General features: G+C 45.2%; 3 non-coding genes across 3 annotated transcripts; all 3 read right to left on the bottom strand.

Annotated features, from left to right (window-relative positions):
- Positions 1–4,359: 4,359 nt before the first annotated feature.
- On the bottom strand, positions 4,360–4,543 carry LOC119454669 (U2 spliceosomal RNA). Its single transcript, XR_005192608.1, has one exon. It is a non-coding gene; the product is annotated as a U2 spliceosomal RNA (small nuclear RNA).
- An 8,174-nt stretch (positions 4,544–12,717) lies between these two features.
- On the bottom strand, positions 12,718–12,902 carry LOC119454680 (U2 spliceosomal RNA). Its single transcript, XR_005192617.1, has one exon. It is a non-coding gene; the product is annotated as a U2 spliceosomal RNA (small nuclear RNA).
- Positions 12,903–21,120: 8,218 nt separating this feature from the next.
- Positions 21,121–21,304, bottom strand: LOC119454667 (U2 spliceosomal RNA). The gene has a single exon (XR_005192607.1). It is a non-coding gene; the product is annotated as a U2 spliceosomal RNA (small nuclear RNA).
- Between the last annotated feature and the right edge of the window lie 2,667 nt (positions 21,305–23,971).

Here is a 23,971-nt window from a genome sequence, read left to right as displayed (position 1 = left end):
AGAAATCTGCTTTTGAGTGTCCATATAATTGCTATCGCAATAAAATAGGAATGACGTCACATATGGCGCGTGTCATTGGTGGAAGTCAATCGTTCGATTTAGTGCGGCGAGACTGGGCGAATTACACGGAAGATTCACGGTTTACCGATGATTCCCTCCAGAGCTTCGCCCACTCATCATCATTCACCCCGTGGATATGCGGTGTTTTTTTCTTCCGTGCAACGGTACGCGAAGATCTGCCGCGATGGTCAGCGCCACAAGAAAGCACCCTTTAAACCGTCTGGCTTTCTCCACCCTGTGGACCCTCCTCAAGCACCGTCCTAACAAATAGGAATGGATCTACTTGGCCCATTCCCAGTGACCACTTCCCGCATCAAATGGAAAGTCGTCGCTACCGACTACTTAACATGCGACGCCGAAACCAAAGCTATTCCACGAGCAAACTCATATGAAGTGTCCAAGTTCTTTGTCCACCACATCGTCCTACGACACGGTGCACCATCTGTTCTCAGCACCAATCGTGGTACAGCATTTACAGCCGAACTTATGCAGGACGTTCTCCAGTTTACGCATAGCTCTCACCGCAAGAGCACTGCGTATCATCCTCAAACACATGGATTAACGCAATGACTGAACAGAACGCTGGCTGATATGCTTTCCTTGTATATCGACGTGCAGCACATAACGTGGGACGAGATTTTGCCATATGTCACATTCGCCTATAACACTGCTGTACAGGAGACCACAGAGCGTACGCCGTTTGAACTTGTATACGGGCGTCGCGTCACGTCAACACTTGACGCCATGTGGCTGATAATATCCCGACCAACGAACACGTGGAAGAGTTCATCCAAAAGCCGAAGCAGCACCCCAGCTTGCTCGGCATCGTATCCAGAGCCAACAGCATACCGACGCCCTTCCATATAACCAGGGTTGACGCTACTACGTCCATTACAATACCGGCGACTGCGTGTGGGTCTGGACGCCCATCCGTCACCGTGGACTGACGGAAAACTTGCTCCGCCGGTATTTTCGTCCCTACAAGGTTACACGCCACCTCAGTGACGTAACCTACGAAGTCGTCGCCTGCCGTTCTGACCCCGGTTCACTCCGTCGTCGTCCCCGCGCTGAAGTTGTTCATGTAGTGCGCGTGAAACCAAACTATGCGCGTACGTGAACGCCTAGATGCACCTCACAAGCTCCATTTCTTGCCGTAACCTTCGGTGACAAAACTTTTTGACGCTACCGAGACGGTCGCTTTTCGCATGGGAGACAATTGACACAGTTGTGGGCTTCCGCATCGCGGGATGGTGCGTGCGAAGGTCGGTGCCATGAAAGACGATGAAGCGCGCAACCTGCTCGTTCTTCTTCAGTGTTCTAATCGTTAATTCCCTTGTTTTTATACACCGAATATAACCACCCGATTCATGACCAATCCCCCACTGTGGGTATGCGCTACAACCACTCAGGTCAACAACAACTTCTTCTGGCCCGCTGTTAAAGGTACGCGTCTATTTTTCAAGCCTCCCTCTTCAACCTACGTTACAATATTTTTATCCGTTTGTCGTGATTTACCGAGTCGTCATACACTCGTGTGCATCCTATGGTCCTCATGTAATCGTCACCAAGCTGTTGTCACGATACCATCGTCAGCATTTAGGAAACAATTATGTTTGTCTTCAGGGCGTCGTCGTTATACCGCCTTTCTTGTTCCATCGACGTCCTTGCTTTCTCATCATTCCATTGACGTCTTTGCGTCGGCGTCATGCAGTCATTGTCATGCAGCCATGGTCACGAGCGACTTTCGCAAGCGATGCTCCATACCAAAGTGAACGATGACGGAGTATGTCGCATATTACCGAAGGAACCGGAGTCTCAGAATGACAACTACAAAAGTAAGCTATGTTTTAAAATCAGTTCCATCCAACTACCGGGTAACGAAACCGTAGCGGGATGTTCTCGATGAAGAATTTTGCTGCTTTAGGCGCATTACCGTAGGGCAGCGCTTTTGTTTCGCTTTGGCGCGTAAGGCAGTCGGTAGCCACAACGACCCATTTATTGCCGTATGTGTACATTTGAAAGGACTCCGTAAAATATTCGCCCATCCGCTAGAATGGCTCGGAAGGCGATTCAGTAACTTGTAGCAGTCCCTCTGGCCGTGATGGTGTGCGGCGTCGCTAACATTCTCGGCATGTCTTGATATGAGTGACGTCGGCGGAGTGTGCGGCTATTAATACTTCTCTTGTATCTTTGCCAGGGTACCAGATAACCATAGGTCACGTGTAGTTGGATCATCATGCATGCTATGCAGAACCTCTGGCCGCAGCGCAGAGGGCACCTCAAAAAGATAGTTCCCATGCACTAGAAAGAAACTATCCTTTACGAGGACACCGCTTTTCAACAAGAAAGAAGACAGTCCACGTTTATATACCTTAGGGCCTTGCCTTCCAAGCACTGGACGATGGTTGTTTCTTCTGAGTTTGATTGCTGCTGTTGGGTGAAGTCCTCGGCGCTTATTGATCCAACAAAGGTGTCGTCGTCCTGTTCGTGTTACGGCGGTGGGCCAAATGAGGTGCTCGACCGGCAGACGGCATCATAATTCTTTTATACTGTACTGTATGCCACGGTGACTCGACTATCTGGTGCTTGGGACTCTTGCGTACAAGGCGGGCTGAATGGCATTTGAAATTTGTCAGTCAACAAAATGCACGGTAGACGCTTGCGATTCTGAAAGACCTACCGTATACATAAGGCGGAAATTTCGTGGTAAGCTAAATTATTAGAACGAATTCCTTTCCATCGTAGAAAAAGTGGCTTATATTTGCGAAAGCGACCGGCTAGCGTTAGACAAGGTGTTTTAGTTTCCTATAAACTACCCCGGCGCCAAGACCTGCGCCACTTGCGTCGGTGGGAATTTCGGTATTGACGTCTTCGTCGAAACGTGCAAGCTCCGTTGGCCACGCGAATGATGGTGACTTAATGTGCTGATGTCATCACACGCAGAAAAGGGGGGGGGGGGGGGAGATTTGCGCAAGTGAAGAGCAGGGCGAAAGGGGCAGGTAAGTGCGCACCGCCTCTTCTACTCCGGCTGCAGTGTCTGAGCGCAGCTGCGGGCGTGCTATTTTCGAGGAAATCTGCGCTATGGTCGAAGGATACCCAACCTGACACAGCTGATGGCTTCGCGTGCGCTGTGTTCTCGCGCGCCAAGTTCACACTGAAGTGAGTGGAAGCACGAATAAAGATTCGTTCGCCCTTGCTGCCGCCCTTCACGCCAGCGTGAAATGAATAACTCCCATTACGACGCCAATTTCATGGTCAAGCAGCAGCTGTTCGCTGTCCTCGACAATGACTCCCATGTCTGCAGCTGTTTCTGCGCCAATGCAAATCATGATGCCGGCAAAAGGTGGTATAATGACTTCATCTTCAAGTACAATCAAGGCATGATGGTAGAAATAACAATCCGCCGGTATCTCTTGGGCGTTAACGACTTGGACATTATTAAGTCGATAACTGCACAGTGTTGGCACAGGAAGTTCTCTGGGTAAGCCTTGTTATGCACTATACCTCATGCTCTGCAAAAACCTGCTCGTGCAATTAGGTACCTAACTTCAAAATGTATGTATTTCCAAAGAAAGTTCTAGCACACAGGAATAATTTTTGTAGATATGTGCCTCTCCTTCGCTCACCACACTTGGTGGCTCATTCCTTGGATAAAGCTGAGGTGCCAAATCCGGGTGACAATTGTACAGTAGCAGATTTCATGTCAGAAGAAATTTGCCCAATGTGAGCAACACTTACATGCTATGGTAAGCACAGAGACATATAGCGAAACAATACCAAAGATACGCAGCTTCATTTCTTTTGGCAGCTGGGGCCCTACTGTCTTATCTTTATCCCAATGAAGTCGGAGTGCGTTTCACACTACATATATAGGAAATATAAATGTCGGTTCCCGTATGTGAAACACATTATTTAAAAAATACATATTGCCATCTGGGTGCGAGTTGACACCCGGTTCATTACTAGCGTCGTTTGTGTTTTTCTAATGTAAAAGAATAAAAAAAATTCACCAAGCCCTCCTACGCAAACGCTTTCGAAACACGGACAAAATACGAATTTCATACGATGCGTGAATGCGTCTTCTATTTCTCTTCATTTTATTTATTTTGTTGCTACATCCTGCAGCCCCATTGGAGGGCGATTGCAGGAGTAGAATAATACAGACAACAAAAATAAAGTGAGATCAAACAATGACTCTTACAACATTGGCGGCTCCAAATATTAGTCCAACACTCACAGAACTGGAAAATCGGTTTCTTCAATACTAAAAGCAGCGAAGCAGACAAAAACATACACATAAACCATAAACTAAATATCCCGAACATCGTGCAATACCGGGCCGAGCTGCGACGGAGCTGAAGGAGGCTTCAAGCACTTCGCCACCTTACAAAAGTAAGTTTAATATCTTGGGCCAAAATACAACCCGTATCAGATATCAAGCTCATAAGAATGGATACTACATTTTGACCCACGTCGAACATGTCTCCGTCCACACCATACACGTGTACACCATCCCGCGTGTTCAAACTAGTTCCTACCAATCTGAGCGTCTTCTGTCTCCTAACGTCATGCTCTACGTAGGCTCCTTTCCTCCATTCTGCTCTGACTGTGTAATAGGAAGGCCGCGTGTTGTACGGTGTGAAGAACAGCGTGCCTACCAAGAACGACGGCGTGAAAAAAAGGGAATGGGCGCGGTGGCGGCGGCAGAAAGAGACCACCGACGACGAGGGACCACGAACGCCAAACGTAAGCGGCTGCCCGCCTGGACAGCGAGGCGGAAAAAAAATGTGAACCACCCATCTGCCCTCGATCTCGCCAACTTGGAAAGTTTCACCGGAGCAATGCTCAATCACCACATACACAGCTTCACTGGTCGCCTAGCTTCACAGAATGGAATAGCACTGAATAGCACTAGTCAATCCTGTCGTATAAGATGTAGTTGTCAGCATAAAGACAAATGCTGGAACAAACACGCATTCGTAGGTCGTGACATTAATTTAAAAAATCAAGGATCCAGGACTGATCCTTGAGGAACCCCACAGGGTACTTAAAGCATTAACAACCTTGCGGAACAGAAGTCGACGTATTGGGACCCATTAGAAAGAAAATTAGCAATCCAATTGACCAGACGGTCATTTTAGTACCGCATTCAATGTTTGCAAGAGCATAGAAGGAAGTACTGCATCGAAAAGTTTTGAAAAATGAATAAAGATACCGTCAATCTGTTTGCTGAGGTCTAATTGATAAGCAATGTCATGCCCGAATTCATTTAATTTTGTAGCAGTGCCGAAACGACATCTTAAGCCATGCTGCATATTAGTTAAGATATTGTTCGACCAAAGCAAATTCATTATATATTTGTGAATTATATGTTTCGACATTCTGTATGAGTGGGGAGGTTAATAAATTGGCTGTATTACGTAAGGTCTGTATGTTCGGCTGTTTTATACAAAAGGAAGCTTGGAAGCTACCTGCATGAAGGAATGATTTCTGTTTGTGGAGACTTATTGAGCATAATTTCAAGGTTGCGTGATGTCCATTGTGAACAGCGAGGTAAACCGAGTTCAGAATACCATCAGAGCCCTTTTAATTTTCTGTCTAATCTTAAAATGAAATATAATGAGGCCCATTCACATTAACTGTAGTGTCAAAAATAAAATTACCTGAATGATTATCTAAAGCCGGGTGCATGTGATAATCCTGTGCGTAGACAGAGTGGAAATATTCATTGAACGTATAGGACGTGCGCGCCGGATGATTTACACTTTACCGGCCGCGGTGGCTTAGCGGCTATGGTGCTGCGCTGCTAAGTACGAGGTTGCGGGATCGAACACCGGCCATGGCAGTCGCATTTCGATGCGGGCGAAATGCAAGAGCGCCCGTGTCCAGTGTATTTGGGGCACGTTAAAGATTCCCTGATGGTCTAAATTATTCTGGAGTCTCCCAGGACGGCATGCCTTATAAGCAAATCGTCGTTTTGACACGTAAAACCCCAAAATTCAATTCAATCATTTACACTTTCTTCATTGAGAGTAAATGAACGTGAAGAATCAGTAACAGACATGATAGAATGCCAGAACTTCCAAGGCCAACGTCTTAGTCATCCTGGCAGCTCGACATGGTCGTAAAAGTGTTTGGCCTGATTCGTTTTCAGAACATGTTCTTAGGACTGGGCCGCGCTACGCGGACGAACAAGAAAGGAAGAGTCGATACGAGCGCTGATACGAGCGCTCGTATCGTCGCTTCCTTGGTCGTTCCTCCGGCTACGTCTGCCCACTCCTAAGAACGCGTTCAGTTACCAACTCGCCCAGCTTGCGGTGTTAATTCGTTTTCTGATTAGGTTCCTATTTGGCAGATGTCAATCTACCAATGTCATCAGGGTCATTAGTGTGTTTTGAATGCCTCAGTCGTCTAACGCGTCGGGATAATTACAAAATGTCTCTCGTCATCAAAGGGATGACGATATTTTGTCTTACAATTTAACGGAACAAAGTGGTGAATTCACAGCTTTGCAATGCGTTCAAGTTCTCGAACTAGTGTGTTCACGTCACAATCTTTACTGAGCGTACAAAATGACTCGACGCCTTCTGATATAACTTCAAGAACAGATGTGTAAAGAGAGGTAAAGAAAAGTTTGAATTTCATCACGCAGTTTTCAGACTGTGCAACTGAGCGATATAAACGCTGCCTTGCTATATGAAATCCCGGTAGTCGTTTTACACTCGTACAGTTGCTCAAGGAGGTCTGAATTAATAAACACGAGGTCAATAACTGCGTTCTGTCTTGTGCCATCAACTACTTGTGTAAGCTCAAAAGATCACTAAACGTTTATCATTTCGCTGCATAAATAACTGCGATGCCAAAGTGAGGTTCAATGAATTCCCGGTGCATTACAACAGTGCACACACCAAGCAGGATAGGCGTTCCTCTGTCGGTGACGCGGAGGGTCCGTGGTACAGAAGGTGTGAGAACTTTTATCCAGGCGTCGGCGCAACTGGGCACTTCTCAAGGATATGTGCCTGCCAGTGACAATGAGTGCTGGGACACCGACATCATCGACTAGTTCGAGAGTTCTGTTAGATCGGCAAAGTGATCAGAGGGTTTTCCGATTGAGTCGTCAACGCAACGTCACATCCGGGAGCTGCATCTCTTAGTTTTCCCGGAGAGTGGCTTCGGATCTACATCGGGGATGGTGCAGGACGAGCCTGCAGCGATAGGGACGATGCTCAACGACACGGTGGTGAACGGCACTGGTGACGTCGGAATGATGACGAGGGACTGTTCCAAGGGGCACGGGTGTCATTGTTTGGCTGTTGCATTTGAAATGGAGGCTGGTAACGAAGCTGGCTCTGTTCGAGGCGATAATAACTGATGAATGATGGTCGCAGAGGGAAGGAGATATGATGGTTGCTACAATGGCTAGCAACGTGAACGATACGCTTGCGGACAAAACAGATTAGCCGATCGTCTGCGGTTCGCCACTCGGTCGGATTTCGGTAGCGCGCAGGATACCGCGGACTTGTGGAGAGACAAGGAGCATTGGACAGCTGTGAAGGGGCAACGGCACATACAGAAATAACTTTAATATTAGTGAGTCCTGCGCGGACTATTACCTGCACGAATGGCACCGTAAGCAAGTTGTTCCGCTCACTGGGGCGGAAAGAAAGGGCTGCAGGAGTCATGACTTCAAGTTCTCGCCACACTAATCGCGTAAGGTCGATCGATGACGATGATCGCTACATACCTAGCATGTCGTCACAAGATATTGTCGCAGCTGTGTTCGGAAGACATGCGAAGCGCGTTGCAATGGGGCGGCTCATGACCTACTCAAAGCGTTGACACTCTTTTATTATATCCTGTGCAGTCGCACAATTTTTGCACATCTTTTGCACAACGTTTGCGCTTCAAGGAAGGACTATTCAAATTGCAGTACACCATTGCGTAATGCCTTGCTTCATACGCTACCTGTTTATTGTGTAGCAGTAAGTGCGAGCCTGAGAGAGTAGCACTTATTATTCCAGTATATATAGCGTGTTAACATTAACCCACTCTTTCCTGCAAATAAGTGCAATAGGTGACATATATCTCTCAGCCACTCATTCATTCAGAAAACACCGGGGCTCTGAGAGTAGTCCTTTTGTAATGACGCATGAAAACTTACGATATTAAAACTTATCAGAATAATACTATGGTCAAATGGTCTACGGTATCATATTTATCGCAGTAATTGCCTCGGTTGCAACATTTATGCTGTTCCACGCTCATTTGCCGAAATGTCCAAGGGCAAACGCGGAAGTTGCTGATTTTGTGAGGTTGAGTGTTTGTTGAAAGCTGTCAAGGAGTTTAACTATTGCGACATAGTGACAGGAAAGAACCAAACTAAATGAACAGCCATGGTAGACGTAGCAATAATCGCATTACGAAGAACTAGCGTTGCAATGACCTGCCTGTGGAGCTACATCTGCGACCTTCCGCTCCAAGCACTTGAAGACCCACGAGAGAAATTTTGCGTGAAACGCTGACGCACGACCCTCTCTCGTCGAGTAAAGATAGAATGTCCAATGACGTTCACAAACATTTTGAAGTTCAACGTCTGCTACGCCGTCGGTGACAACGTCAATCGACGAGCGGTGCTGGATGCCGCTAAGCTGTATATTTGACCTTTCTTCTCTGCATATTATCGTCCCTTATAGTCGGTTCACAACACTGTTATCAACCGTACAGTAAACTCTACACGTAAGATGTTTTGTAATTTTTGTTGACTGATATACCATGCAAGCGCTATCACGTCATTTTATCACTACATGTCTTTTTTTTGTTATTGTCGTTGTTTTCACCGTTTAATCGCCTTTTACCGCCATTTTGATTTGGTGTTAGGAAATTCCTGAAAACGTGCCCAGTAAAGGTAATCGGGCGCCCTGAAACTGTGGGTACAATTTTCAATTGGTATTGTCACGAGAGGAAAGGCTGAGAGAAGTCAACTGGCCTCGAATGGCATTTCTGCTGAGGCGACAATGACACTAACGTCGTGCTCGTCAATTTCTATATTCTGCCAGCCAGAAAATGGGGGTCCCCTGTGATGGAAGTGATTATGGTTAAACAAGTAAAACACGAATGGCGCCACTCCCTCTCCTGAAAATGCATCGTCCCGATACTAAAACAAGGAGTGAGCTCAAGTAAAAGACAAGCGAAGAAAAAAAAACTACGCGGACCCAACCCCGGTTGACATTTATGGAAAGCAAAGCATTCTTGGCGTGAATGGTTCGTGAATCAGGTGTGTGTGTTTATGAAGTATGGTTTTCGAGGTATAAATAATGGCCGTCGCCATGGCCAAAGCAGCAAGGTCGTGGCTATGTGGGTTTGGTATCTCTCTGTCTTGCAGCCTGATACTCTTTACGTCATTTTTGGACACCACGTGTTGAGGGCAAGGATGCCATAGCCCAGGAAGCTTGAAATATGCGCACTAAAATGCACACATGTAAACCTTACAACGTCTGTCGATCAATACTATGAGTTTCATAAAGTATACGAACTATGACAAAGTGAGCTTTCTCAAACACGACCACTTCTGCTCGGACAGGCAAGTGTGCTCCCGAGCTACACCTTTCTGAACACTGCGCGCGAGGCTAAATTTAGCTGCAAGTGCGTTATCCGTTGGGAAACAATGGCGGCGTGTGTGAGTGTCGCAAAAAATCATTCACGAGTAATGACTTATTTCGCCTACCCAAACAACGCCAAAGGAAGGCGCGGGAATTGTACGTTTTCAAAGGTTCAAGTAATACTAGTAAAACATGTTTTCGATACACGCTGTTTTAGCCAATGAACTGTCCCCCCCCCCCCGCGCCCTCGTAGGATTAAGTGAAATATGTTGCACAGAAGAGCACGAATACATTGTGTCAAGCCCAAGTATCACAAATTATTTCATAATTTGCCCATTTATTCGCCTACCATTTTGACTTTTTATGTGCATAAGTGGACAATGTTTTAACATTCAAAACATTGCTTCAATTAAATTGAAATCATTTGATTGTATGAACACATCTCGCATTTAGCCGTTACTGACATCACAGCAGAGCAAACGTGAAAATATAAGATACATGATTTCGAGCTCCAGCCCAATCTCATGCTCAAACATAAATGCTGAAATTTACCTACCAATGCAACATTTTGTAGGCTTAATGAACTGATACACACTACCAACGAGCATTGATTCTGTAGCATGAAAACGATATTATTGCTTCACTATTACGCGAATACACAGAAAGCATTGACCAACTAAGAAATAACATTTCGTGGTGTCATAAATTACCTGCATGCAATACACATACATCGGTAGCCTTATAACTGCGCCTATATTATTCAGTTTGAATTTCTCGCTCGTGTTTTTATTAGCTTGTGCTTATTTTATCAGGCACTTAGCCGCAGACGTCAACCGCTTATGTACGTGCACAGTTAACGGAGTAAGTATAGAGAGTACATGGATACAATACACTAACGACGAATACACTAACGATGTTAGTGCATTACGCGTCGTTAGACGCGTAATGTGCAGATTTTGGGTTCGCCAACACCCGGCAGCAAGTTGCTTTTTCGTCCAATGCTTCCTTCCGTTATTTTATTCGTTTACCATATAAATTCAAAACTTTAAATAACTTGCCTACAATTTTTTTCGATTCAACACTTCATCGCTTCATATGGTTCAGGACTAACAAAAATTGCAAACTTGTGAAGAATGCCATCGCCTTTTCAGGCATCCGATTTCGTGATTCAGTCATTGCAGCAGATTATGCAGGTAGTTTATAATGTTCTAGTTCAGAAACGTCGTGAGAGTAGTTAACCGGACGCTATGATAACTCCAGCCAGGATGAAATGTCACAAAGACACTAAACCAGGAGCGGATGCTATGAAAAGCTAAGTTATGTTGGAAAGAAAAGCGTTCACGGTAATACCCAGCGTTCATGGGATATTGCGTCAACTAAAGAAAGTGGCCTCCCGTTTCAAAGCATACGTATTTTTTCGCAAAAGAATAAGCCGTACAATATATGCCCAGCCTTGTACAGGCACTTGTGCACGAAAAGGATATCAAAACAGGCACAATGTACCACAAGGCGCAAGCTGAATTATGTTGCTAGTAATTACGACGTTGTGTGCCACATTGATTAGCCACGTGGTCAAAATTAAATTGACGGACGGCACGCTGCCTGAATATTAGGCTCCGTGTGCCACGCCAACGCTCCGTTGCTCCGTTGGCCACGCGATTGATGGTGACTTAATGTGCTGATGTCATCACACGCAGACAAGGGGGGGGGGGAGATTTGCGCAAGTTAAGAGCAGGGCGAAAGGGGCAGGTAAGTGCGCACCGCCTCTTCTACTCTGGCTGCAGCGGCTGAGCGCAGCTGCGGGCGTGCTATTTTCGAGGAAATCTGCGCTATGGTCGAAGGATACCCTACCTGACACAGCTGATGGCTTCGCGTGCGCTGTGTTCTCGCGCGCCAAGTTCACACTGAAGTGAGTGGAAGCACGAATAAAGATTCGTTCGCCCTTGCTGCCGCCCTTCACGCCAGCGTGAAATGAATGACTCCCATTACGACGCCAATTTCATGGTCAAGCAGCAGCTGTTCGCTGTCCTCGACAATGACTACCATGTCTGCAGCTGTTTCTGCGCCAATGAAAATCATGATGCCGGCAAAAGGTGGTATAATGACTTCATCTTCAAGTACAATCAAGGCATGATGGTAGAAATACCTATCCGCCGGTATCTCTTGGGCGGTGGACAGCGTTAACGACTTGGACATTATTAAGTCGATAACTGCACAGTGTTGGCACAGGAAGTTCTCTGGGTAAGCCTTGTTATGCACTATACCTCATGCTCTGCAAAAACCTGTTCGTGCAATTAGGTACCTAACTTCAAAATGTATGTATTTGCAAAGAAAGTTCTAGCACACAGGAATAATTTTTGTAGATATGTGCCTCTCCTTCGCTCACCAGACTCGGTGGCGCATTTCCTGGATAAAGCTGAGGTGCCAAATCCGGGTGACAATTGTACAGTAGCAGATTTCATGTCAGAATAAATTTGCACAATGTGAGCAACACTTACATGTTATGGTAAGCACAGAGACATATAGCGAAACAATACCAAAGATACGCAGCTTCATTTCTTTTGGCAGCTGGGGCCCTACTGTCTTATCTTTATCCCAATGAAGTCGGAGTGTGTTTCACACTACATATATAGGAAATATAAATGTCGGTTCCCGTATGTGAAACACATTATTTAAAAAATACATATTGCCATCTGGCTGCGAGTTGACACCCGGTTCATTACTAGCGTCGTTTGTGTTTTTCTAATGTAAGAAAAGAAAAAAAATTCACCAAGCACTCCTACGCAAACGCTTTCGAAACACGGACAAAATACGAATTTCATACGATGCGTGAATGCGTCTTCTATTTCTCTTCATTTTATTTATTTTGTTGCTACATCCTGCAGCCCCATTGAAGGGCGATTGCAGGAGTAGAATAATACAGACAACAAAAATAAAGTGAGATTAAACAATGACTCTTACAACATTGGCGGCTCCAAATATTAGTCCAACACTCACAGAACTGGAAAATCGGTTTCTACAATACTAAAAGCAGCGAAGCAGACAAAAACATACACATAAAGCATAAACTGAAAATCCCGAACATCTTGCAATACCGGGCCGAGCTGCGACGGAGCTGAAGGAGGCTTCAAGCACTTCGCCACCTCACAAAAGTAAGTTTAATATCTTGCGTCAAAATACAACCCGTATCAGATATCAAGCTCATAAGGATGGATACTACATTTTGACCCGCGTAGAACATGTCTCCGTCCGCACCATACACGTGTACACCATCCCGCGTGTTCAAACTAGTTCCTACCAATCTGAGCGTCTTCTGTCTCCTGACGTCATGCTCTACGTAGGCTCCTTTCCTCCATTCTGCTCTGACTGTGTAATAGGAAGGCCGCGTGTTGTACGGTGTGAAGAACAGCGTGCCTACCAAGAACGACGGCGTGAAAAAAAGGGAATGGGCGCGGTGGCGGCGGCAGAAAGAGACCACCGACGACGAGGGACCACGAACGCCAAACGTAAGCGGCTGCCCGCCTGGACAGCGAGGCGGAAAAAAAATGTGAACCACCCATGTGCCCTCGATCTCGCCAACTTGGAAAGTTTCACCGAAGCAATGCTCAATCACCACATACACAGCTTCACTGGTCGTCTAGCTTCACAGAATGGAATAGCACTGAATAGCACTAGTCAATCCTGTCGTATAAGATGTAGTTGTCAGCATAAAGACAAATGCTGGAACAAACACGCATTCGTAGGTCGTGACATTAATTGAAAAAATAAAGGATCCAGGACTGATCCTTGAGGAACCCCACAGGATACTTAAAGCATTAACAACCTTGCGGAACAGAAGTCGACGTATTGGGACCCGTTAGAAAGAGAATTAGCAATCCAATTGACCAGACGGTAATTTTTCGTACCGCATTCAATGTTTGCAAGAGCATAGAAGGAAGTACTGCATCGAAAAGTTTTGAAAAATGAATAAAGATACCGTCAATCTGTTTGCTGAGGTCTAATTGATAAGCAATGTCATGCCCGAATTCATTTAATTTTGTAGCAGTGCCGAAACGACTTCTGAAGCCATGCTGCATATTAGTTAAGATATTGTTCGACTAAAGCAAATCCATTATATGTTTGTGAATTATATGTTTCGACATTCTGTATGAGTGGGGAGGTTAATAAATTGGCTCTATTACGTAAGGTCTGTATGTTCGGCTGTTTTATACAAAAGGAAGCTTGGAAGCTACCTGCATGAAGGAATGATTTCTGTTTGTGGAGACTTATTGAGCATAATTTCAAGGTAGCGTGATGTCCATTGTGAACAGCGAGGTAAACCGAGTTCGGAATACCATCAGAGCCCTTTTATTTTTCTGTCTAATCTTAAAATGAAATATAATGAGGCCATTCACATTAACATGTAGTGCCAAAATAAAATTAACTGAATGATATCCTAAAGCAGGGTGCATGTGATAATGGTGTGCGTAGACAGAGTGGAAATATTCATTGAATGTATTGGACGTGCGCGCCGGATGATTTACACTTTACCGGCCGCGGTGGCTTAGCGGCTGTGGTGCTGCGCTGCTAAGTACGAGGTTGCGGGATCGAACAACGGCCATGGCAGTCGCATTTCGATGCGGGCGAAATGCAAGAGCGCCCGTGTCCAGTGTATTTGGGGCACGTTAAAGATTCCCTGATGGTCTAAATTATTCTGGAGTCTCCCAGGACGGCATGCCTTATAAGCAAATCGTCGTTTTGACACGTAAAACCCCAAAATTCAATTCAATCATTTACACTTTCTTCATTGAGAGTAAATGAACGTGAAGAATCAGTAACAGACATGATAGAATGCCAGAACTTCCAAGCCAACGTCTTAGTCATCCTGGCAGCTCGACATGGTCGTAAAAGTGTTCGGCCTGATTCGTTTTCAGAACATGTTCTTAGGACTGGGCAGCGCTACCGGACGAACAAGAAAGGAAGAGTCGATACGAGCGCTGATACGAGCGCTCGTATCGCTCTTCCTTGGTCGTTCCTCCGGCTACATCGGCCCACTCCTAAGAACATGTTCAGTTACCAACTCGCCCAGCTTGCGGTGTTAATTCGTTTTCAGATTAAGTTCGCTATTTGGCAGATGTCAATCTACCAATGTCATCAGGGTCATTAGTGTGTTTTGAACGCCTCAGTCGTCTAACGCGTCGGGATAATTACAAAATGTCTCTCGTCATCAAAGGGATGACGATATTTTGTCTTACAATTTAACGGAACAAAGTGGTGAATTCACAGCTTTGTAATGCGTTCAAGTTCTCGAACTAGTGTATTCACGTCACAATCTTTACTGAGCGTACAAAATGACTCGACGCCTTCTGATATAACTTGAAGAACAGATGTGTCGTCAGAGCGATTGAAGTAAAGAAAAGTTTGAATTTCATCACGCAGTTTTCAGACTGTGCAACTGAGCGATATAAACGCTGCCTTGCTATATGAAATCCCGGTAGTCGTTTTACACTCGTACAGTTGCTCAAGGAGGTCTGAATTAATAAACACGAGGTCAATAACTGCGTTCTGTCTTGTGCCATCAACTACTTGTGTAAGCTCAAAAGATCACTAAAAGTTTATCATTTCGCTGCATAAATAACTGCGATGCCACAGTGAGCTTCAATGAATTCCCGGTGCATTACAGCAGTGCACACACCAAGCAGGATAGGCGTTCCTCTGTCGGTGACGCGGAGGGTGCGTGGGACAGAAGGTGTGAGAACTTTTATCCAGGCGTCGGCGCAACTGGGCACTTCTCAAGGATACGTGCCTGCCAGTGACAATGAGTGCTGGGACACCGACATCATCGACTAGTTCGAGAGTTCTGTTAGGTCGGCAAAGTGATCAGAGGATTTTCCGATTGAGTCGTCAACGCAGCGTCACATCCGGGAGCTGCATCTCTTAGTTTTCCCGGAGACTGGCTTCGGAGCTACATCGGGGATGGTGCAGGACGAGCCTGCAGCGATAGGGACGATGCTCAACGACACGGTGGTGAACGGCACTGGTGACGTCGGAATGATGACTAGGACTGTTCCAAGGGGCACGGGCGTCATTGTTTGGCTGTTGCATTTCAAATGGAGGCTGGTAACGAAGCTGGCTCTGTTCGAGGCGATAATAACTGATGAATGATGGTCGCAGAGGGAAGGAGATATGATGGTTGCTACAATGGCTAGCAACGTGAACGATACGCTTGCGGACAAAACAGATTAGCCGATCGTCTGCGGTTCGCCACTCGGTCGGATTTCGGTAGCGCGCAGGATACCGCGGACTTGTGGAGAGACAAGGAGCATTGGACAGCTGTGAAGGTGCAACGGCACATACAGAAATAACTTTAATATTAGTGAGTTCTGCGCGGACTATTACCTGCACGAATGGCACCGTAAGCAAGTTGTTCCGCTCACTGGGGCGGAAAGAAAGGGCTGCAGGAGTCATGACTTCAAGTTCTCGCCACACTAATCGCGTAAGGTCGATCGATGACGATGGTCGCTACATACCTAGCATGTCGTCACAACATGATGTCGCAGCTGTGTTCGGAAGACATGCGAAGCGCGTTGCAATGTGGCGGCTCATGACCTGCTCAAAGCGTTGACACTCTTTTATTATAACCTGTGCTGTCGCACAATTTTTGCACATCTTTTGCACAACGTTTGCGCTTCAAGGAAGGACTATTCAAATTGCAGTACACCATTGCGTAATGCCTTGCTTCATAGGCTACCTGTTTATTGTGTAGTAGTAAGTGCGAGCCTGAGAGAGTAGCATTAATTATTCCAGTATATATAGCGTGTTAACATTAACCCACTCTTTCCTGCAAATAAGTGCAATAGGTGACATATATCTCTCAGCCACTCATTCATTCAGAAAACACCGGGGCTCTGAGAGTAGTCCTTTTGTAATGACGCATGAAAACTTACGATATTAAAACTTATCAGAATAATACTATGGTCAAATGGTCTACGGTATCATATTTATCGCAGTAAATTGCCTCGGTTGCAACATTTATGCTGTTCCACGCTCATTTGCCGAAATGTCCAAGGGCAAACGCGGAAGTTGCTGATTTTGTGAGGTTGAGTGTTTGTTGAAAGCTGTCAAGGAGTTTAACTATTGCGACATAGTGACAGGAAAGAACCAAACTAAATGAACAGCCATGGTAGACGTAGCAATATTCGTATTACGAAGAACTAGCGTTGCAATCACCAGGTTAAAAGAATTCGCAATGTCAATGACCTGCCTGTGGAGCTACATCTGCGACCTTCCGCTCCAAGCACTTGAAGACCCACGAGAGAAATTTTGCGTGAAACGCTGACGCACGACCCTCTCTCGTCGAGTAAAGATAGAATGTCCAATGACGTTCACAAACATTTTGAAGTTCAACGTCTGCTACGCCGTCGGTGACAACGTCAATCGACGAACGGTGCTGGATGCCGCTAAGCTGTATATTTGACCCTTCTTCTCTGCATATTATCGTCCCTTATAGTCGGTTCACAACACTGTTATCAACCGTACAGTAAACTCTACACGTAGGATGTTTTGTAATTTTTGTTGACTGATATACCATGCAAGCGCTATCACGTCATTTTATCACTACATGTCTTCTTTTTGTTATTGTTGATGTTTTCACCATTTAATCGCCTTTTACCGCCATTTTGATTTGGTGTTAGGAAATTCCTGAAAACGTGCCCAGTAAAGGAAATCGGGCGCCCTGAAACTGTGGGTACAATTTTCAATTGGTATTGTCACGAGAGGAAAGGCGAGAGAAATGAACTGGCCTCGAATGGCATTTCTGCTGAGGCGACAACGACACTAACGTCGTGCTCGTCAATTTCTATATTCTGCCAGCCAGAAAATGGGGGTCCCCTGTGATGGAAGTGATTATGGTTAAACAAGTAAAACACGCATGGCGCCACTCCCTCTCCTGAAAATGCATCGTCCCGATACTAAAACAAGGAGTGAGCTCAAGTAAAAGACAAGCGAAGAAAAAAAACTACCCGGACCCAACCCGGTTGACATTTATGGAAAGCAAAGCATTCTTGGCGGGAATGGTTCGTGAATCATGTGTGTGTGTTTATGAAGTACGGTTTTCGAGGTATAAATAATGGCCGTCGCCTTGGCCAAAGCAGTAAGGTCGTGGCTATGTGGGTTTGGTATCTCTCTGTCTTGCTGCCTCATACTCTTTACGTCATTTCTGGACAATACGTGTCGAACTCAGTGACGCCATACCCCAGAAAACTTGAAATATGTGCACTAAAATACACACGTGTAAACCTTACAACGTCTGTCGATCACTACTATGAGTTTCATAAAGTATACGAACTATGACAAAGTGAGCTTTCTCATACACGACCACTTCTACTTAGACAGACAGTTCTCCCGATCTACACATTTCTGAACATTGCGCGCGAGGCTAAATTTAGCTGCAAGTGCGTTATCCGTTGGGAAACAATGGCGGCGTGTGTGAGTGGCGCAAAAAAATCATTCACGAGTAATGACTTAGTTCGCCTACCCAAACAACGCCAAAGTAAGGCGCGGGAATTGTACGTTTTCAAAGGTTCAAGTAATACTAGTAAAACATGTTTTCGATACACGCTGTTTTAGCCAATAAACTGCCCCCCCCCCCCCCCCGCGCCCTAGTAGGATTAAGTGAAATATGTTGCACAGAAGAGCACGAATACATTGTGTCAAGCCCAACTATCACAAATTATTTCATAATATGCCCATTTATTCGCCTACCATTTTGACTTTTTATGTGCATAAGTGGACAATGTTCTAACATTCAAAACATTGCTTCAATTCAGTTGAAATCATTTGATTGTATGAACACATCTCGCATTTAGGCGTTACTGACATCACAGCAGAGCAAACGTGAAAATATAAGATACATGATTTCGAGCTCCAGCCCAATCTCATGCTCAAACATAAATGCTGAAATTTACCTACCAATGCAACATTTTGTAGGCTTAATGAACTGATACACACTACCAACGAGTATTGATTCTGTAGCATGAAAACGATATTATTGCTTCACTATTACGCGAATACACAGAAAGCATTGACCAACTAAGAAATAACATTTCGTGGTGTCATAAATTACCTGCATGCAATACACATACATCGGTAGCCTTATAACTGCGCCAATATTATTCTGTTTGAATTTCTCGCGCGTGTTTTTATTAGCTTGTGCTTATTTTATCAGGCACTTAGCCGCAGGCGTCAACCGCTTATGTACGTGCACAGTTAACGGAGTAAGTATAGAGAGTACATGGATACAATACACTAACGACGAATACACTAACAATGTTAGTGCATTACGCGTCGTTAGACGCGTAATGTGCAGATTTTGGGTTCGCTAACCCCCGGCAGCAAGTTGCTTTTTCGTCCAATGCTTCCTTCTATTATTTTATTCGTTTACCATTTAAATTCAAAACTATAAATAACTTGCCTACAATTTTTTTTATTCAACACTTCATCGCTTCATATGGTTCAGGACTAACGAAAATTGCAAACTTGTGAAGAATGCCATCGCCTTTTCGGGCATCCGATTTCGTGATTCAGTCATTGCAGCCGATTATGAAGGTAGTTTATAATGTTCTAGTTCAGAAACGTCGTGAGAGTAGTTAACCGGACGCTATCATAACTCCAGCCAGGATGAAATGTCACAAATACGCTAAACCAGGAGCGGATGCTGTGAAAAGCTAAGTTATGTTGGAAAGAAAAGCGTTCACGGTAATACCCAGCGTTCATGGGATATTGCGTCAACTAAAGAAAGTGGCCTCCCGTTTCAAAGCATACGTATTTTTTCGCAAAAGAATAAGCCGTACAATATATGCCCAGCCTTGTACAGGCACTTGTGCACGAAAAGGATATCAAAACAGGCACAATGTACCACAAGGCGCAAGCTGAATTATGTTGCTTGTAATTACGACGTTGTGTGCCACATTGATTTGCCACGTGGTCAAAATTAAATTGACGGACGGCACGCTGCCTGAATATTAGGCTCCGTGTGCCACGCCAACGCTCCGTTGCTCCGTTCGCCACGCGAAGGATGGTGACTTAATGTGCTGATGTCATCACACGCAGACAAGGGGGGGGGGGGGAGATTTGCGCAAGTTAAGAAGTTAAGAGCAGGGCGAAAGGGGCAGGTAAGTGCGCACCGCCTCTTCTACTCTGGCTGCAGCGGCTGAGCGCAGCTGCGGGCGTGCTATTTTCGAGGAAATCTGCGCTATGGTCGAAGGATACCCAACCTGACACAGCTGATGGCTTCGCGTGCGCTGTGTTCTCGCGCGCCAAGTTCACACTGAAGTGAGTGGAAGCACGAATAAAGATTCGTTCGCCCTTGCTGCCGCCCTTCACGCCAGCGTGAAATGAATAACTCCCATTACGACGCCAATTTCATGGTCAAGCAGCAGCTGTTCGCTGTCCTCGACAATGACTCCCGTGTCTGCAGCTGTTTCTGCGCCAATGAAAATCATGATGCCGGCAAAAGGTGGTATATGACTTCATCTTCAAGTACAATCAAGGCATGATGGTAGAAATACCTACCCGCCAGTATCTCTTGGGCGGTGGACAGCGTTAACGGCTTGGACATTATTAAGTCGATAACTGCACAGTGTTGGCACAGGAAGTTCTCTGGGTAAGCCTTGTTATGCACTATACCTGATGCTCTGCAAAAACCTGTTCGTGCAGTTAGGTACCTAACTTCAAAATGTATGTATTTGCAAATAAAGTTCTAGCACACAGGAATAACTTTTGTAGATATGTGCCTCTCCTTCGCTCACCACACTTGTTGGCGCATTTCCTGGATAAAGCTGAGGTGCCAAATCCGGGTGACAATTGTACAGTAGCAGATTTCATGTCAGAATAAATTAGCACAATGTGAGCAACACTTACATGTTATGGTAAGCACAGAGACATATAGCGAAACAATACCAAAGATACGCAGCTTCATTTCTTTTGGCAGCTGGGGCCCTACTGTCTTATCTTTATCCCAATGAAGTCGGAGTGTGTTTCACACTACATATATAGGAAATATAAATGTCGGTTCCCGTATGTGAAACACATTATTTAAAAAATACATATTGCCATCTGGCTGCGAGTTGACACCCGGTTCATTACTAGCGTCGTTTGTGTTTTTCTAATGTAAGAAAAGAAAAAAAAATTCACCAAGCACTCCTACGCAAGCGCTTTCGAAACACGGACAAAATACGAATTTCATACGATGCGTGAATGCGTCTTCTATTTCTCTTCATTTTATTTATTTTGTTGCTACATCCTGCAGCCCCATTGGAGGGCGATTGCAGGAGTAGAATAATACAGGCAACAAAAATAAAGTGAGATCAAACAATGACTCTTACAACATTGGCGGCTCCAAATTTTAGTCCAACACTCACAGAACTGGAAAATCAGTTTCTACAAAACTAAAAGCAGCGAAGCAGACAAAAACATACACATAAAGCATAAACTAAAAATCCCGAACATCGTGCTATACCGGGCCGAGCTGTGACGGAGCTGAAGGAGGCTTCAAGCACTTCGCCACCTTACAAAAGTAAGTTTAATATCTTGGGTCAAAATACAACCCGTATCAGATATCAAGCTCATAAGAATGGATACTACATTTTGACCCGCGTCGAACATGTCTCCGTCCGTACCATACACGTGTACGCCATCCCGCGTGTTCAAACTAGTTCCTACCAATCTGAGCGTCTTCTGTCTCCTGACGTCATGCTCTACGTAGGCTCCTTTCCTCCATTCTGCTCTGACTGTGTAATAGGAAGGCCGCGTGTTGTACGGTGTGAAGAACAGCGTGCCTACCAAGAACGACGGCGTGAAAAAAAAGGGAATGGGCGCGGCGGCGGCGGCAGAAAGAGACCACCGACGACGAGGGACCACGAACGCCAAACGTAAGCGGCTGCCCGCCTGGACAGCGAGGCGGAAAAAAAATGTGAACCACCCATCTGCCCTCGATCTCGCCAACTTGGAAAGTTTCACCGGAGCAATGCTCAATCACCACATACACAGCTTCACTGGTCGTCTAGCTTCACAGAATGGAATAGCACTGAATAGCACTAGTCAATCCTGTCGTATAAGATGTAGTTGTCAGCATAAAGACAAATGCTGGAACAAACACGCATTCGTAGGTCGTGACATTAATTGAAAAAATAAAGGATCCAGGACTGATCCTTGAGTAACCCCACAGGATACTTAAAGCATTAACAACCTTGCGGAACAGAAGTCGACGTATTGGGACCCGTTAGAAAGAGAATTAGCAATCCAATTGACCAGACGGTAATTTTTCGTACCGCATTCAATGTTTGCAGGAGCACAGAAGGAATTACTGCATCGAAAAGTTTTGAAAAATGAATAAAGATACCGTCAATCTGTTTGCTGAGGTCTAATTGATAAGCAATGTCATCCCCGAATTCATTTAATTTTGTAGCAGTACCGAAACGGCTTCTGAAGCCATGCTGCATATTAGTTAAGATATTGTTCGACTAAAGCAAATCCATTATATGTTTGTGAATTATATGTTTCGACATTCTGTATGAGTGGGGAGGTTAATAAATTGGCTCTATTACGTAAGGTCTGTATGTTCGGCTGTTTTATACAAAAGGAAGCTTGGAAGCTACCTGCATGAAGGAATGATTTCTGTTTGTGGAGACTTATTGAGCATAATTTCAAGGTAGCGTGATGTCCATTGTGAACAGCGAGGTAAACCGAGTTCGGAATACCATCAGAGCCCTTTTATTTTTCTGTCTAATCTTAAAATGAAATATAATGAAGCCATTCACATTAACAGTAGTGCCAAAATAAAATTAACTGAATGATTATCCAAAGCAGGGTGCATGTGATAATGGTGTGCGTAGACAGAGTGGAAATATTCATTGAATGTATTGGACGTGCGCGCCGGATGATTTACACTTTACCGGCCGCGGTGGCTTAGCGGCTGTGGTGCTGCGCTGCTAAGTACGAGGTTGCGGGATCGAACACCGGCCATGGCAGTCGCATTTCGATGCGGGCGAAATGCAAGAGCGCCCGTGTCCAGTGTATTTGGGGCACGTTAAAGATTCCCTGATGGTCTAAATTATTCTGGAGTCTCCCAGGACGGCATGCCTTATAAGCAAATCGTCGTTTTGACACGTAAAACCCCAAAATTCAATTCAATCATTAACACTTTCTTCATTGAGAGTAAATGAACGTGAAGAATCAGTAACAGACATGATAGAATGCCAGAACTTCCAAGCCAACGTCTTAGTCATCCTGCAGCTCGACATGTTCGTAAAAGTGTTCGGCCTGATTCGTTTTCAGAACATGTTCTTAGGACTGGGCAGCGCTACCCGGACGAACAAGAAAGGAAGAGTCGATACGAGCGCTGATACGAGCGCTCGTATCGTCTCTTCCTTGGTCGTTCCTCCGGCTACGTCTGCCCACTCCTAAGAACGCGTTCAGTTACCAACTCGCCCAGCTTGCGGTGTTAATTCGTTTTCAGATTAAGTTCCTATTTGGCAGATGTCAATCTACGAATGTCATCAGGGTCATTAGTGTGTTTTGAACGCCTCAGTCGTCTAACGCGTCGGGATAATTACAAAATGTCTCTCGTCATCAAAGGGATGACGATATTTTGTCTTACAATTTAACGGAACAAAGTGGTGAATTCACAGCTTTGTAATGCGTTCAAATTCTCGAACTACTGTATTCACGTCACAATCTTTACTGAGCGTACAAAATGACTCGACGCCTTCTGATATAACTTGAAGAACAGATGTGTCGTCAGAGCGATTGAAGTAAAGAAAAGTTTGAATTTCATCACGCAGTTTTCAGACTGTGCAACTGAGCGATATAAACGCTGCCTTGCTATGCGAAATCCCGGTAGTTGTTTTACACTCGTACACTTCCTCAAGGAGGTCTGAATTAATAAACACGAGGTCAATAACTGCGTTCTGTCTTGTGCCATCAACTACTTGTGTAAGCTCAAAAGATCACTAAACGTTTATCATTTCGCTGCATAAATAACTGCGATGCCACAGTGAGGTTCAATGAATTCCCGGTGCATTACAACAGTGCACACACCAAGCAGGATAGGCGTTCCTCTGTCGGTGACGCGGAGGGTGCGTGGGACAGAAGGTGTGAGAACTTTTATCCAGGCGTCGGCGCAACTGGGCACTTCTCAAGGATACGTGCCTGCCTGTGACAATGAGTGCTGGGACACCGACATCATCGACTAGTTCGAGAGTTCTGTTAGGTCGGCAACGTGATCAGAGGGTTTTCCGATCGAGTCGTCAACGCAGCGTCACATCCGGGAGCTG

This window comes from Dermacentor silvarum, chromosome 5 (genome assembly GCF_013339745.2).
Source record: "Dermacentor silvarum isolate Dsil-2018 chromosome 5, BIME_Dsil_1.4, whole genome shotgun sequence".
In the NCBI taxonomy this organism is placed as follows: domain Eukaryota; kingdom Metazoa; phylum Arthropoda; class Arachnida; order Ixodida; family Ixodidae; genus Dermacentor; species Dermacentor silvarum.
Note: the sequence above shows the minus strand (reverse complement) of the source record. Positions and strands in the feature narration are given on the sequence as shown.